This window comes from Micrasema longulum, unplaced genomic scaffold (genome assembly GCF_059751315.1).
Source record: "Micrasema longulum isolate JH-2025_06_02 unplaced genomic scaffold, ASM5975131v1 h1tg000569l, whole genome shotgun sequence".
Taxonomy (NCBI): Eukaryota; Metazoa; Arthropoda; class Insecta; order Trichoptera; family Brachycentridae; genus Micrasema; species Micrasema longulum.
In genome coordinates this window covers 93654-111619 of record NW_028277765.1, presented here as the reverse complement: position 1 = coordinate 111619, position 17966 = coordinate 93654, and the positions used below count along the sequence as shown (strand labels likewise).

At 33.9% G+C, this 17966-nt stretch overlaps 1 protein-coding gene across 1 annotated transcript in view; it reads right to left on the bottom strand.

Annotated features, from left to right (window-relative positions):
- corn (microtubule-binding protein cornetto) overlaps positions 1-17966 on the bottom strand; it is a 123067-nt gene that overhangs the window by 55364 nt on the left and 49737 nt on the right. Inside the window, exon 2 of the mRNA XM_088228175.1 lies at positions 2496-2561. The gene's annotated coding sequence lies outside the window, so the exon portion shown is untranslated. The remainder of the gene's footprint in view (positions 1-2495; positions 2562-17966) is intronic.

Below are 17966 nucleotides of genomic sequence, written 5' to 3'. Positions count from 1 at the left end.
CGTAATGTACATACGGATTACTTACTAAATTCTATTTCCTTTTTCAGGATTTGTACATAAAAGTAGCCATTGACTCGAAAGCACTCGTCCAGGGTTCTGGTTCTATTTTACACATGCAACTGTATTCAAAGATGATGATGATTTTCTTTCCAATTAGGGTTTTTATAGCAGAGGAATGTACCCATATTTCGTAGTTTCTAAATTTCGGATAGCGCGAAAACTCTTAAAGCATTACTTGGGGCGATATTTTAAACGCGGCCGCGAGAGCGGTTCAGAATAGCACCACTGGATGGTACTGTTAACCACTCGCCGTCGCCGTGAGCATTGAAGCTGATTTATTAAGGGCGAAGAATACGTGTATGATTCATATCATGAATTGTAGTGCTTTCACACTTATATATTACGCAGACAGGGTATAGTTTAAGCTTAACACCGAGTTGCACAGTTTAAACCAGCGCTGTGCCATCGGGTACCCTGCAAGACATCGGACCCTCGGAAATCTAATTTTTAACGATATCTAGTTCAAGTCGAGTTGGACAACAAGTGGTAATCATCAATACACTATTATATAGTTTAATATGAAGGTGTCATATTATATTTGCCTTGTTAAGTCGATTATACATTAAAGTTAATAAGATTTAGTTGAGATGCAAGCTGTAAAATATTTTCGGTAGTGTCCTATTTTCGTATACACAACCGTTTTTAATTTCCAATACACGAAATCAGTCGGCGCCAGGAAAACGATAAAAAAAAATTGGGCTCTTCATTTTTTTCAAATGAAGAGCCCTAACTGTCTAATGAATCAAAATGTGATTTTCGAAGACCCTGAAGAAGCCGAGTGTATGGTGTGTCTAGAATTATATTAAGTTAGACGTGAGGAAAATTGGACTAGGTGCAGAAAATGTTTCATGTGAAATGTACAGGATTTAACAAGACAGATTTGTTTGTTAAGAATGTCCGGAATATATTTTTTTAATAATGTTGTTCTCATCGGCTGTTTTTTTACCTTGTCCGTTGTATCCGAAATAATGGCACCCACTGTATCCGAAATTAAGGCCCTATTTTCCTCGCCCTAAAAATAGAAAACTTTTGCAAAAATATGTTTTTCCATTGCGATGTGTGTAATGTGTGTTTTTAAGAATCGGTTGAATATTTAATGAAGTAATAACTAGATAACGCGAAATCGTAAATCATTAGTTTCATATTTTGAATTCAACATCATGAAAATAAATTGGTATAAATAGGTATACGTTAAAATACCTTTAGAAAATGTCTATGGGCGTGAATAGATAAATTAAATTAATATTTATTAAATGGCATAAATACACACACGACATTCATGATAGAAAATTAGGTAAATCCCACGATGAATCTATTGAAGCTAATAAAAAAATAAATAATGAAAATTTATTGGAGTCAGAGATTGGTGGTTCTAATTTGCAGCAATTGCAGATAATAGAATCATTATTATTTGTGTCCATACAATGAGGATTGACGAGCTGTTCCAAGTAGGTCGAACCGAGTCAGTGTTGGGGACGAGGATTGACCTGTTAGGTAAAAAGATCTGACGTGATTTTTAACATTTAAATTAATTTATTTATAAATTTATTGCATACATACATATTTATTAGCAGGGAATCTATATAACGCTGTAGCATTTGAACACGAATAGGAATGTCCTCTGGTTAAGTAAGTCTCCATCTAAGATGGCTTAGTCTGTTTCAAGATGGAGTTGTGTTTAATAAACCAATATTGAATGGACACTCAAACATAGACGGTAACGAGGAAGCTGATAAATTGGCAAGGCTGGGAGCAGAGAACTTTGGCCAAACGTGTTCCTTTTAACGAGCTAAGGTCATGGGCCCGGAAGCAGAGCGTAAAGCTCTGGATAAAGTACCCGGTCAGCACCGTGTGAAGAAACTGATAAATGGGCACTCGTAAAAGATGGCTTTTGAACTAATAAAGCCCAGCCGAAACCGAGTGAGGGTTATCACTAGAGCTCACCCAGGGCACTGCAGATTGGACTAAAATGGACCTTTCCGAAACTTCTAGGTGTAGGTTTTGCAGTGCAGATGAGGAAACACCTATACGCATTATGTGAATGTGATGCTTTACATCATTAAAGGAGCCTCATCTTTGGGGGACCATTAGTTAAACCTGAGGATGTTAGACCTCGCCGCCTACCTAATAGCCCGATACTTTACGGATCTGGGCTTGGAGGGGGAGATTTAGCAAAATGAGGACTCTCGCCTCCACACAGTAGTTAGGTTCTTTATAGACCTGGGCTTGGAGGGCGAGAACTAATCACAGGGATCCGTCACAATAGATCTTCACAGGTCGCAGTGACGTCAGGAGCTTGCATAGCACTGACCCCCACGTCTAAGAATAATACCAATATTGAAAGATCCAAGCAAGGTCAAAACAGATTTTTTTTTAAAGTCTTAACAACAAGAAAACAAGAAAACTAGCTAAAAATTTATATAATTGAAACTTACTTCAGTCTGAATTTTGAAGTCGAGAGTAGCCAGTCCAGTCCTGTGTTAGTTAAGCCAGGGGAGAATCTTGAAAGAAAGAAAAATACATAATTATTTCAATTTGTCTACAAACATTTGGACAAACTCAAAATATTTTACATTATGATTATGAGATTATTTTTGTAAATTTGATTAAAAAATAAATATAACAATAAAATAAAATCAATCCTTTAAAAACCAATAGTTCACGCCCATCCTGTCAGAAATAGAATGTAGCATATCAACCATTATAGGCGAATTCGCCAACCACTACGCTACTAGGCGGTCTTATCTCTATTCGATATCTTATTTCAGAAGCATTACTTGATCGGGGTTCTGGTTCTATTGCACACACACATAACTGTATTCTTCAGCTGGGACACGTGCGGGAATAAGTGGCGTATTACGGTTGAGAGATGAGTTAACGAAATCATTCAACATTTAAACCAGTGTTTTGCATGTCTTGCAAGAGGGGTCGCGGGCCCAAGCAAGACAAAAGTCAAAAGCAAGAGATAAAAAATTGGCATCCTAAAAACTCACCGCTCGCCACTGGGCGGTAGTGGAGTTTGCACAAAACTACATGACTTAATTATTCAAATAAGGGAAACGGAAACGACGCCAGACGACTGGAACATCGGTGTTATATGCCCCCTGCTCAAAAAGCGAGATGCCATAAACTGTGATAACTACAGAGGCATAACACTGCTGGACACAGCTTATTAAGTCTTTGCTGGATTCCTGTTTAGAAGACTTCTCCCACATGTTGAAAATATAGTGGGACAATACCAGAGTGGATTCAGACCAGATAGATCAACAGCTGACCAAATATTTTATGTTGACACCCACCACATGTTTATTGACTTTGTAGCGGCATATGACAGAATCAAGAGGTCGAAGCTGTACGAGACAATGGCTGAATTGGGAGTTCCTAAAAAACTAATACGACTAACTAAGATGACAATGTCTAAAACACAATGCTTGGTGAAGGTCCAAAACAGCAAATCAGATCCATTCCAAATGGATAATGGTCTAAAGCAAGGTGATGCACTGGCATGCCTGTTGTTTAATATTGCTCTACAAAAATCCATAAGGAATACAGAAGTAGAAATAACAGGAACTATTTTTAGGAAGACCACCCAGATATTAGCCTATGCAGATGACCTACTGTAGAATTGATCACCAGAGATATCCCAGGATTAAAAGATTATTTCTTTTAAGATGCTTTGGCTAGAGATGGCTGCAAGTGACATAGGTCTTAAAATAAATACATTTAAGACTAAATATATGTTAGCAGGAAAGTCACAAATAACTATGCACAGCAGGCAATTGACGTCAGGTCACAACACATAGACAATGTCCACTCCTTCAAATATTTATTTAGGTACTGAAATAACCAATGACAACAATTATAGTACCGAAATTAGAGCACGGCTATCGGCAACAAACATATGTTATTATGGCTTGTTTAAAGATCTGGGATTCAAATTGCTCAGTAGAAAAACTAAGATGATTATTTACAAATCTCTCCCCAGTCCGGTCATTACATCGGTTTCGAATGCTGGGTTATGACCTAAATAAATAAAAACATGGTATTAGTATTTGAAAGAAAAATATTAAGGTGCTGTCTACCAAAACGGTGTGTGGAGGAGACGGTTTAATCATAAATTAGAGGCACTGTATGGCGGACCCAACATTGCACAACTCATAAAAATAAGAAGGTTAAAATGATTGGGCCATGAGCACAGCATGAATGATAATCGTACCCCAAAAAAAATTCTTAAAGCCATTCCGGAAGGGAGACGAAACAGAGGCAGACCAAAATTGAGATGGCTGGATACTGTGGAAAGTGACATTAGAGCAATTGGCCTGACGAACTGAAGAAGAGCCGCAGTGTGCAGGGAGGAATAGAGACAGATTCTGAAGGAGGTCGGGGCCCACAACGAGCTGTTGCGCCACTGATGATAATGATGACTTATCAATCCACGCGCATCCCTCCATTATCCATTTCTTAATGGCGATTTTATGGTGACAGTAATATAATTGATGAACAAAATCTAAACATAACAAATTGTAATTATTATACCAATATCGTATGTATTGTTTACTGTTTGTGACAGGCGCCGTGGCTCAGTTGGTTAGACGGCCAACTGTAAAACTGGCGTCGCGGGTTCGATTCCCGCCAGTTGCAAGAAAAAAAAAATAAGAAAGATTTTTCCTCAATTGGTCTGGGTGTTGTGGTGAATTTTTCATTACCTCCTTCCATATACCTTCTATCCCACCTGCTGACAAGCCTTTTAATTGAGGCTTAGCAGGTTATTCCTTTAAAAAAAAACATAATTAATGAAAATGAACAAATAAATAATAAAAGGTAAACCGTTTCTTTCATATCTCATAATATTATGCACAATAAGATCCGGACAGTGTCCAGTTTTCCACACCTTTATTCTTCCAGCGGTTTTATGTTCCATGGGTTGGGTTTTATATTTTAAAGTGGGTAAACTCATTACTTAACCTCTATATTATATTCCTACTAACCACCACTTTCGTAGAGTCACACCTGGTCAGGTGATTAGTGACAGTATAAAGCCGGTGTCACGATTTGGATAAATTTTGAACTTTGTGACCGTTTAAATGTTAATAGAACATCGTCACGAATCACTTACCACTATTTTACATCCCAACTCAACACATGGCTCTTGGTCTCATGGGGTTAGGTATACGTAATTATTTTGTTGTAATATATATATGTGTATTTGTACGAATAAATAAATGAAAAATTGGCGTCGCAACTATCTAGGCCAAAAATGTCGCGTTTTTGTAGACATATTTTTGGCATTTATTACATATTTTTAAATAATTTCTTTTTTAAAGTTATGTATGAAAACATTTCTACAGTCTGTATTACATGCTGCAGTGAGACTTATTTTCGGAATCTGTAAGTTCAGTCATATCACTCCACTACTTCGGAAATTACACTGGCTGCGTTTTCCAGAGGGTGGAATACAAACTCTGTTGGCTTATGTATAAGTCACTGCACAACTCCGTTCCGGAATATCTAAGGGAACTATGCATTCCAGATGAACTCACTGACAGGCGTCTTACGCTTAGATCAGCTACATCTACGGCGAGAGAAAAGGTTATTATACCTCTACGCAAACAGCGCACTAAGTTCGGTGAACGCGTATTTGCGGTCGCAGGCCGTATTGTATGGAATGCTCTCCCAGCAGAGGTGCGAGGCTGTGAAAGTAAAGTGATGTTTAGGAAAAACTTAAAACCCACTTTTTCTCTAAATCGTTATAAATATAATAAAAATAATAAATAAATCCGTAGCATGTTATAACAAAATAATTTGTTTTAATTAAATTACAAATTTAAAGGCTTCAATTAAAATTATTTATCTAGCTGATTTTAGCAGAACATAGAATTGATCTTACTGCGCCCAATAAGACCAATATATATTTTTTTCAAAATTGTAGACTGGCTGCTTTCTGCATAACTACGTTTAATTTTAAGAACGCAAATATGTATATTTTATTTTTAAATAATAATAAATAAATTGACATCAATATGTATTGATCGAGTCCGAGTTATGTAATGCAATTCCTCGCGTCTTGGCTCTTGGCCTACGCGGTGCTTAAAAATGATCTCACACTCGAGTGTCTTAACAGTGACGAAGGAGCCAATCTTATGGCTAATCGAATAAAAACTTAAGCGGAAAACTTCATTTACTAAAAGGTTTCTCGGTTTATACAAAAAATAAGAGAAGTCTGAATAAAATACAAAAATCCTCGCAGTCAAATAAATATTTACAGAGATATACACGAAAAAGGTGAAAGATATAAATAATAACACGCGTAATAAAAACATGATGGGTGAGAATATTTTCCCGTGTAAATCATACGTGAAGAAACATGAGCGCGAATATATTAAAGAATTTATTTGATAAATCCTTTCCTCTCAACAAATTTCTGCTATATTCTACAACCTTCCATTCCATATATGGAAAAAGGTAATTTTGGAATAATGTTTTACCAATACAAATAAGAATTGCAAAACGTAAACCGAGATAGACGTGTGTGTGTGAAGCCAAATATAATTTATCAAATATAAAAATCTCAATTTCATCAACATTTTGGGTCGTAAAGATAAAATAATAATAGTGTTGTACTAAAATTATGAAGAGAAAATTTACAAAGTTCAAGAAAAAATCATTTTGACTCAATTTCTAGACTACTGTTAAGTATTTTTTATGATCTATTTGTTTAATTTATCGAAGAAGAGTTAAGTTTTTTGTGTTGTCAGTCACCAGACTAAGAAATGAATGTATCTCTAATATTTACATTTTAAACTCGAGTATCTGTGAATCAAAATTAATCACTTAAATTTATTTCAACAGAGGGAAAATTTTTGAGAAGGGGATGTAGAAGTCTAGGCATTTACAGGGCTTATGACCTGTCATTGGCTGGTTTAAGTGGCCACTTTACACACTGTGTAACATTCACCATTCTGACCATGTTTGAACATCCACGTTTCCTCAAATCTTCCATCTGTTGACTTTTCCCTCTTTTAAAAATTTTCCCTCTCTGTTGAAATAAATTTAAATATGAACAACTCCCTAGGGAGGAAATCCAGCCAGTCTGCAAGCATTTGGACATAATCAAACATTGTAAAAATTAAAATTATTAAAATTAATCACCCCTAAATAAATATTTTACGATGTACTTACTATATTATTATTATTTTTTTTTTTTTTTTTGCACCACAACAGGCCAGGAGGCCCAATTACAGCGGTGAATTACATCACAGAACACCCAGGCTTGAGAAAAATCACATTTTTAATTTTTGTGTTCTCACCGGGAATCGAACCCGGAACCTTCCGTCTGTGAGTCAAGCGTCTTGACCACTACACCACGGAGGCCGCCTAATATATGTAAAATGCACTCGTGCGGTATTATTAAATAGCATTTTAAATACCTATTTCTACTTTTTCTTATATACATACATATAGGTATATATATTATTTTTATTATATTCGTGTCTTTATTATTTTTTATGACATAATATGTACATTATAGTTATTACTGCTATTTTCCTTTTTCATAAAATATTTTCACTTGCTGTTTATTACTGTTAAAAAACGTTATATTGTAAAATCCACTTGTGCCGTATAATAAATAATCTCTCATGTTACTAAACTTAGTTACATATTTTTATGTCATATTGATTTGGAATACCTAACACAAATAAAACATATTTTCAATAAAACAACTATGCTGGATGTTAATACAAAAAAAAATATATCCTTGTTACGCGAAGAATGAATGTCCGCTAATTCAGCAACACATCTGCATAAGAGAGAGCACGAAGATATAACTCATAACAAGGAAGACAGAGACGCTGTTCTGTGGCGGGTGTTGTGTAAAACAGATTCAGTCTTCAGTCGGTTGATGACAGTGATGGGGGACGCACGCGCGTAATATGAGCGGCGTGTTTATGATTTTTAATTTGTTTTCTATAACAGGGCTAAATTATGTGTTTATTTGCACAAATTATGAAAAAGGAATTATTAAACAACATGTCTCCATGTTTTTTTTTTCTTTCAAATGTCTGAACATTAGAATATTCCGTCTTTTACTAGTGGTAACACGACGTTCCATCACCGCGCGCAAAAGGGATTATTTACCACAGTCTTTTAAGAGTTAAACAAATAAACTAAAAAAAACACTGAACTTCCTCATAAGTAACATAAACATAATCCCTTACATATTGTAATGATTTTTAATCTTCTAAAATGCATCTTCAGAGTTTCAGAGCAGTATTTAAAAAAAATAAACATGCAATAAATATTAAAACTTCTCGAATCTGCTCAAAAATCGATAATTAAAATAATTATTACGTCAAGTTATTTGAGGAATTTGAGATCTTCGATTTAAGGCTATTACATATTTTTCATATGTTTTTGAAAGCAAATTATTCTACCAAATCCCAAAAGGAACACTCCCACACAACTGGAGGATGGGTCATGGGGTCTAGCACAAACTCTGAATTCGGGCAAAGAAATTTCGGGTTTCTGGGCCCCAAAATATTCAATATGTAAAAAAAAATACAAGAAAATATGTTATACTTCAATAAAAAGACGTTTCTAGCTAGAAACGCCCTTTTTATATAGTAATTAAGTAAACGTCTTTCTTTTTAAGTGTTATATGCCAATTGATTCTACTCAACTAAATAAAATAGACGTTACTGGCCATTTACTGTTTTTTAGATTCATTTATTTATTCATCATTTATTCATTTACAGATCTTAAATTTAATTAAAAACGAGTAGGTACATTCATTCAGATGTTTTTGTAAACGGAATAGAATAAAAAATAAGTATTTTAATCAGTCTTTCATAATAATTATGTAAGTCAGAACAGCCTTTTATATTTAGTAATCTTCAAGACTTTTTGAAGTTTAGTCTCATTTATTAGTGAAAATAATACTGTTGTGGTTATTTTAGGAAGATAGCTGTATTTTTGGTAGATGCGTATTTTTTTCCTGATTCCAAATATGTTTTTAACTCATTTTCGAAAAAAATGTTACATGCGTCCTTCTTTCTTATGACGGCAGTATTACCTAATTGTGTATGTAGTAGATAAAGAAATTGTTATTTTTGTTAATAAACCATGATTATTATTATTATTGATTAAATAAATACTGTCACCAATTTGTTTCTTTTTTGGGTGATACCGTGACGGTTGGATTTATTCCGACGTTTCGGCTACCATTGCAGGAGCCATCTTCAGTTCACCCAAAAAAGAAACAAATTGATAACAATGACCGTGAAAAACTTCGCACCTATTTAAATACTGTCACCTTACTAAAACTCAAAATACCAATCTTCCGAGTTTTGAGGGTAAGTAATTGGGGAGAATGTTAGGCATAAGGTGGTTCGATTTCATCACAAACATTGACGTCCGAGAACGGACGCAGCAGCCTCCTAATAGGAGCGTTTTGAGGGTGCGGCTGTGGACCTGACATGGAAACGTGCAGCGGGTGCCTCAGGAGAGGCTTAGCCCAAGTTGCCTCTACTTCACACTCGGGGGTACGGGATTAACGTGGGACGAGCCGAGAGTGCTGGTTAAGGATAGGGTCTCTTGGAGGCGTCTGATGATGCCCACATACTCCACTTAGGAACGGCATGGAAAACGGAGAAGAATTAAGTCATTAATATAAAGATACTAGGTACCCTTCAATACACGTATAAGGATTGGAATGAAAATGATCAACGGAAGTTTTTGAATACCTAGATTATAAAAACAATAAAACGCTTTGCACTTACAGCAAATCTACCAAACAAAATGGATTTTTTACCCTTGAAAATAGACGCACTATATCTGAATTACGCTATTTATATAAATTATTTAATAATAAAGAAGACTCTTTAAACCAACTCTCCAAAATTAATTAAAATGTCCCCTTTCGCGTGACAAGAAATAAATATTTCTTCCATCTGCCAGTCTGTAGCACTAACTATGCACAACACTCTTTTCACTATCGTTCTTGCTCTTGCAAATATTGTTCTATTTCTCTTCTATTAATATATTTAACATGCCGCTTAATTTATTTTAAAAAAAGACTCATTCGATCTGGCTGCGATACACTCCCACTTGCTTTTTAATGATGCACACGCCTAAACACACCTGAACTTACTTTCATACAAATACATACAAACACACACCCTTTACATATTACGCACGCACACATTTAAAAATGTACCATAATTTCATATGTATGATTTTTATCCAGAAACTTCGCTGGTCTGTCTTTCAACCTTATCGTTATTATGCAATTTAATAATTATTGACCGTATGCTTCTGTAAAATAGTTGAATAAATAAATAATAAATCGTATCTCCGTCAGTTTCCATGCACGATATATGGCTGTGTGTTTTTGTGAGGGTGTGAATGTGTGTGTGTGTGTTCGTAGTGACCTTGAAGGGGTCAGCCATGCTTCGTGGAGTAAGAATGAGGTTAACATAAATGGCGCCGTGAAAAATCAAACACCGGAACGAAACCTGGAAGGTTGTGGATTAGCGAGGCTTATTACGGGAGTAAAAAATATTCTCACATCTCACAACATCTTCGAGATTTGCACTGGTTAAAAAGCCCAGAGAGAATAAAATACAAGCTGTGCTGGACAGTATTCAAATCCCTTCATGAAATGGCTCCAAAATACCTATCGGACCTTTGTATTAGGGAAAATACATGTCAAAGAAAATCTACTCTTAGGTCAGCATTTGATTCAGGAAGAGGAAAACTTGTTGAAATCCGGCGCTCCCCAAACACTAGATTTGGAGATCGTGCTTTTGCCGCCGCCGGCCCCTCTGCCTGGAACCAATTGCCTTCAAACTTACGAATCATCGACAGTCCCAGTCAGTTCAGATCCCAACTAAAATCCCACTTCTTTAAACTATCATACCCTCAATTTTAAATCTGGAAATATAATGTATCACTTAAGTTTAGTTAGAATGTAAGTTTAGATATACAATTGTAAAGCGCCCTTGAGGTGATTTTTTACAAAAATGGCGCTATTTAAATCAGCCAAATATTATTATTATTATTATTAGGTCACGACATCGATGAATTCAATGTTTTTATTGGATAAAAAAAACATAACGACAAAATTTCTCAAGGGTTGAATCCTCTATTTGACTTTTTCATATTATTAGCTAGTAAAATAAAACAATAAAGCATAAACATTCGAATTTATTAGTGAAAATTCTTGGTAGCGAAAACAATTGTAACAGGCTATTCGAAATTTATGGATTAAAGTATTTATTTATTTCAAATTAAATTTGTATACACATTCACCAACAGCATGGCATGGCATGGCATGGCTTTTTACGCTGTGCCCGAGTTAAGCTATAATAATTTACAACACCACAATAAAAAGTTAAAATAATTAATAATTACTTTCATACTTTTATTTGCTTTTAATATAGGTACTAGCGAACCCGACAGACGTTGGTCCTGCCAGAACGTTGGCTTGCCTGCTATTAGCTTAGAAAAAGACTCTTCATTGATAAGTAGGTACCTAGGTACTTGTTTATGACTGAATTCCAAAACTAAAAAAAAAAATATTCAAATATTGAATTTAAGTAAGGTACTAGTTTATAGTTAAGTTCCAAAACAAATAATTAATTTTCAAATATATAATTATTTTTGCAAATGTCAAACTCGGCTCTTCTCACCAACAGGGGCGCACTTTATTCATGAATGCGATTCTCAAATATGTGTTGAATGTCAGTTAATATTATTTTAGTGTTACTAAAAGTCCAGAAAAAGAACTAAATGGGAAGAAATTATAAGGAATATAAGGAAAGAATCTGATTGGGATCCATAAAAAGCGAATGTTATTTGTATATATTTAAATACAAACTTTTTTAAACACAAAAAAACAACATCCTTCCATTTTTTGTATTTGCATTTGCATTCTTGTCGACTGAAACCCTGGTAGGTCGACGAAAAATAGATTTGTGTTTGTAACTTTTTTTTTACAGATTCGATTGAAAATTTTAATATCTACAAACACGCGCAGTGCAAAGATCTACATTTCGCTGAAAACCGCACGTAAATCGGTTAAGCCGTTTAGGAGTTTAGTGACATCACACGTACATAAGAATTATATATATAAAGATATGATATTTTAATGTTTTTACATTATTTAATTTAATAATCACTGTTATTTAGCATATTATTTATTACTCTGTTTTCACACTTCAGTATTGAGTAAATTTATTTTAGGTTTTTGTATTGTTTTCAATTATACTATTATTTTGTAATAATAATAATTAATCTTTATTAACCATAATATATAGTGTGATATATACAAAAATAAATGAATATGTATTCTTAAATGAAACAAAGGAATACACGGTTAAATGGCGGGCTTATTGGCACTAGCAATTTCCTAGTCTGACATGTAATAAATATTTACCACGGTTCCAGTACCAAAAAAATGCATTGAATATTCGGCACGTTTTTAATACCAATGTGTTTCAAAAGGTAACTGATTATTTATATGTTAATTTCTATCAATAAATTATGCGCATTGCTAAAGTCAGTTAAGAACATAAAAAAATTTGAACAAGTGTAATTTGTCAAATAATTCATTCACTGCATCCAAATTTAAACATTTGATTTGTTACTAGATATAGGTACTTATTTGGAGAAAAATTTTACGCGTGCGAATCTTTATTTTAAAAAACAAACCGTCTAAATAACTATTTGTCAGCTTTGTGGTGTAATGGTTAGCGCATTTGCCTACCATGCAAGAGGTATCAGGTTCGATTCCCGGTAAGGTTGATATGAAATATATTTATTTAAAGAGGTTTTTTTACACTAGAATATTTCATAGTCACTGGACTGGTACCTTAAGCCTGATCATCTTACCTTCATGCAGCAAAAATGATCAAGATACGCTGCAATTGGTGTACCAATGCAGTGCCCTGTGCGGAAATGGAATTGATGATAATGATGAATTAACTAAAAATTATATAAAAATAAAAGAATTCGAGGTGAATAAGTCACTCAGATACCAACATAATATTAAAATTCCTAAATTTCACACAAGTCATGGTCAAAATAGCTTTTGTCTTCAAGGGTGTAAAAAAATATAATAATCTTCGCAATGAACTAAAAACTATTAAAAATAATATATCAATAAATAAATTTAAAGTAAATCTAAAGAAATTTTTTGAACACGTGTAAAAACTACATTCAATTTTAATTAGTATGAATGTATAATTGTTTTATGTTTTTTCTTTATATTTTTTTTTATTTTATTCAGAAAACATAGTCATGCAAAATAAGTATTAAAAACAACATTTTTTTAACATAAAAAGACCAATTAAGTTTTCATAAATTAAAAAGATATAAACATTAAATGCGACAAAAAAATAAAAAAATAAATAAGAATTTTAAGTGAGAAAAGAATAATGGTTGACATTTGCGTTTTCCATGGAGGTAATAAATTAAAATAAATAAAAATACCGAATGTACACTCCTAGCCATCCACGCACACACATGAACGCACATATAAAACATACACAAACATATACATTACATGCGGCACATATACATAGCATAAACCACTCAAGATGCACATTCAGCAACTATCCCAAATAATCGACCCCATGAAGAAATTTTCTGTACAAATGCAACGTGCAGTTAAAAATGTCTGCATCAATACTGAGTCCGTTATAATTTCTACAGGTACGTATAATGAATGAATTCGAGGTATAATTGTTTTTACAAGTTGGTACATAAAAAATGGAATTTAATCTAGTATAGCGAAGAGGACAAAGGAAACCAATATTTTGTAAAAGATACGGCGAATCAACTATATTATTGAGAATTTTGAAAATAAAAATTAAATCATATGTAAGGCGCCTTTTTTGTAGTGATTCTATATTAAAATTGATCAAAGATGCGCCGTAATAATTTTCAATGTTGCCAAAACGATATTCCAGGCTCCTTATAAATTTCTTTTGAATCTTTTCAATTTGATTAATATATACATTATATTGAGGGGACCATACTAATGAAGCGAATTCGTGATGTTGGTGATGAGAATGGCTTGGAGATTCTATGTTTACCACGGATATATCCTATGTTTTTATTTTTGTACTCTTGTACTCGTAATTAAAATTATATAAACTCTTATAATAAACAATAAACAGTGATAACATTTACTAGATGTGTAAAAGTAGATATGTATATAATTTGAAAAAAACATGTACCTTTTATGAAATTTATTAATAAAAAAAATAAAAAAATAAATATTAGGAACATACTAATTTATTTGTAACAAATTTTGACGTATCATTTTTAGCTCAGTGGCCAGTTCGTAAAAAAGGGTTAAAATGATAAAAAGAAGCTACTGGACTATACATTTTATTATTCACTATGCTATGGTTATTTATTTTTTTAACAATATATAATATTGTGTGAAATACCTTTATTATTATTATGGATAACTTATATAGCGCCATTTTCGTAAAATAATACCTCAAGGGCGCTTTACAAAATGGTTATATAAAGATATAAATTTAATTTTAACTTTTTTAATTTAAAGAAACAATGTACTTTGTCACCACATGCTAAGGATTTATTCAAATGATTTAGATAACAAGTGGGTTTTAAGTTTCTTCCGAAACATCACTTCACTCTCACAGTTTCGCACCTCCAAGTGACGTTTCAGAGTAAAACCCACCCTGTTTTTTTAATAATTTAAATAGATCCGTAGCATGCGATGAAAAATACTAAAAAGTTTTCATTATAATATCAAATTTGTAGAATCACTTTGTAAAGCGTCTTCATATTATGCCTTCATAATATGCGCAGATTATTCCGACTTTAAACACGTTCATCTTCAAGTATTTGTTGGATTTGGTTATGCCGTGTATTTCTCGGTCTATTCCTGCATCCATCAACATTCGCATTTCCTCTAATTTTTCCTCTTGCGACAAACATTTATTTGGCAAGGTTGATTTAACGCTCCCTCCCCGGTGATTTGTAGCTAGTACACATTGCGTCTAATAACTATAATATCTTTATAAAAATAATAAATATTAGGTGAAGATTTTCAGTATTCCTCCATTACACATTTACGTATCTACTGAAATAATTTGTTATTAATAATAAATACTTATTAGGCACAAAAAAAGCGTTTTATCGGAAATCGGGTATAAATTACAAATATCATCAAAAGTATACTCACAGTATACCAATAACACCTGGCGTTACACGTCCACTACATGTCCAGTCACGTAGTCCAGTACTACAACTTAGTAGCTCTCTGGAAGTTGGCGCGGGGGCACGGTTCGCCCGAGTCGTTAGCGATACCCAATGGTTTTTTCATGTTTTCAGCAGTTAGATTTGAAATATTATTATCATCTTTGAATCAAAATATGGTTAATTAAAGCCATTTCCTATAAATATTCCATTTTTCCCTTTTCAAATCTCTTATTTTTTAAATGTGTATTGACTACACAGCACCGTAAAGCGCGGGTGTTTTTAGGACAGTTCCCGGCACTTACCGTCCTTTCAATATCTTTCTCAGTCATTCCATTCCTAGTAAGCAAACTACCCAGGTACACAAATTCCTCTACCTGTTTCAGTTTAACCCTGTTCACGGTGATTTCACATTTTTTCATACTTTCGTTTCTTTCAAAAACCATCGCATTAGATTTATCGACATTCACCCGTTGAGGTATATAACTAGAGAAAGCATGAGCGTTCGAAATATGGTTCCTCAACCTGAGGTCAATTGGCATATGTTTGATAGAACGGACTTTAGTCTGTTGCGAGCAGTCCCCAGCTACTTTTGTCTCCTCGCAATTACTAAAATGCCTATACGAGTATGTACGCTAAGATGCTGCACAAATCGATCTGAAAAAGCGATGCTATAACCTTTCAGCGCTAAGTAGTGTTTTTATCTTTATCAATACTGGTATAAAATAGCTATTTAAAATTTTTAAAAACGTCTCACTAATATGTTACCAGTTAGTCATTAGTCGTGAGTTATCGCCTGTCTCTGTCCTGCTCAGTTAGTCAGTCGTATAGTGAAGGGAGCGACATACTGAATAGAACTTACAGTAGACCGATATAAACAGTCCGTGCTTTTTACTGTACTACGTGTCTTGCTTGCCAAAGTCGACGTGATATGACGCGACAACACTCGCTCGTGATTTCCTTTCCTTTGGCACGACTTTTTAGCTCGGATTTGTATTTAGTGTCATCTCTATACATTATATCTTAATGCATTCATCAGCAAATCGCATCGAAGTAGAAAACACTCGTCAAGGGTTCCGGTTCTATTTCACACAGTATTTCATTCGCCCGTACACAGAATAAATTCGTACTTTTAATTTCACGTGTGACATAATGCCGATTGCCGAAATTATCTTGGTTCGTATAATTTTATGTCATTTAGTGCCATGCGGAACTGCGGATGTCGACTAGAAACGGCGGGAAAAAACACGTGTAGAGACAATCACGAATACGAGTACAACCCGCTCAGCTCCGATTATTGTTGACGTTATTTTGAAAACATGCAATAATAAACATGTTGTAGTGCTCGCCGATGCGTCGCGTGTTCAAGGATTTCGTAACACGCTGTTTGCGCTGGAATAATATGACACGAAAACAGACTAAATTACACTGTACGTCGTTATAAATACAAAATGGTCTTGTTTGATACCGTCAAATTACCCCAGAACCGAGATTACTCTCACAACTTGGAAGCCATTGTCTTTTTTCGCTGTTGTAGACCTCAGAACATAATTGTTGCATTATTTGTGATCGCAAGGCCGGTTTGCTTATTTGTCAGTATTATTCATCTAAGCCTGAAACTGTTATTATTTTTTATTAATTAATAACATTGTACATACATTTACAGAGACACAGTTTATAGCGACACAATCAGGAACGACTCATGTCTGTGAGTTTGCCCCGACACGTTAAAAAATCAGTGTTGAGTCGGGGCACTTGTAATGCATTCACAATCATACATCCACACATTAGGGTGGACCGATATTTTTTTTTTCCAAATTTCAAAATGAATGGGGTCTAAAAAGTTGCCTTTTGAATTACTCGGAATTCAAAAAATACCAAAAAAATATTTGATACTACTCTTGGCCCTCAACCTGAGCTTGAGGTTTTAAAAAAAGTCAATTTTTTGTGCTAAACCGGCTGTCATTTCGTATTTGAGTAAGAAAATCAGTCCAATTAAATTGTATAATGTGCATTAAACCTTGTTAAATAAATATCTAAGGGCGTGAGTTGCACTTTGTTTTGTAATAAATGGGTAGCATTGTTTTAATGAGCCATTGTTTTCATCAATATTAGCTAGGCGCTCGATGGAATCAGTTCTGTGGAGTGTAAACTTTTTGCATTTCGGTAGTTTTAAAACGTGTTCGAATTTGTAATGTGATAACGATATATCTTTACTAAAAAAAAAATATTTCCAATAATAATGTTTTGAATTTTTTTTGGACAATTGGTGTTTTGAGAACGAGGTCTTCAATCATTACAAGTAAAATAATATGTTGTATACTAGAGATGAAGTCTCCAAATGATTGTACACCAACTCCCAAGAGTTCAAGTTTTAATTCAAGTGTTATGTGAGTGTAATGAATATCATGAAGGAATGCTTATTTTTCAATAATTTATTTCCCCTACACTTCAATGAAGTTGTTTTTACACAGGGTTGTGAGATTCTCTACTCATAATTTATAGATAAAAATTATCGCGTGGTCTTAATAACAATCGGTGTCTGTGTTTAGTCGAATAAACAACTTACGGAAAAGATTTTCCTTAAAAAAGAACATAGCATAATCCTAACATATTACAACGGAGATGAAGACCATTTTAGAGAAGGTAATATAGACGTCTAGGCATCTAAAGGA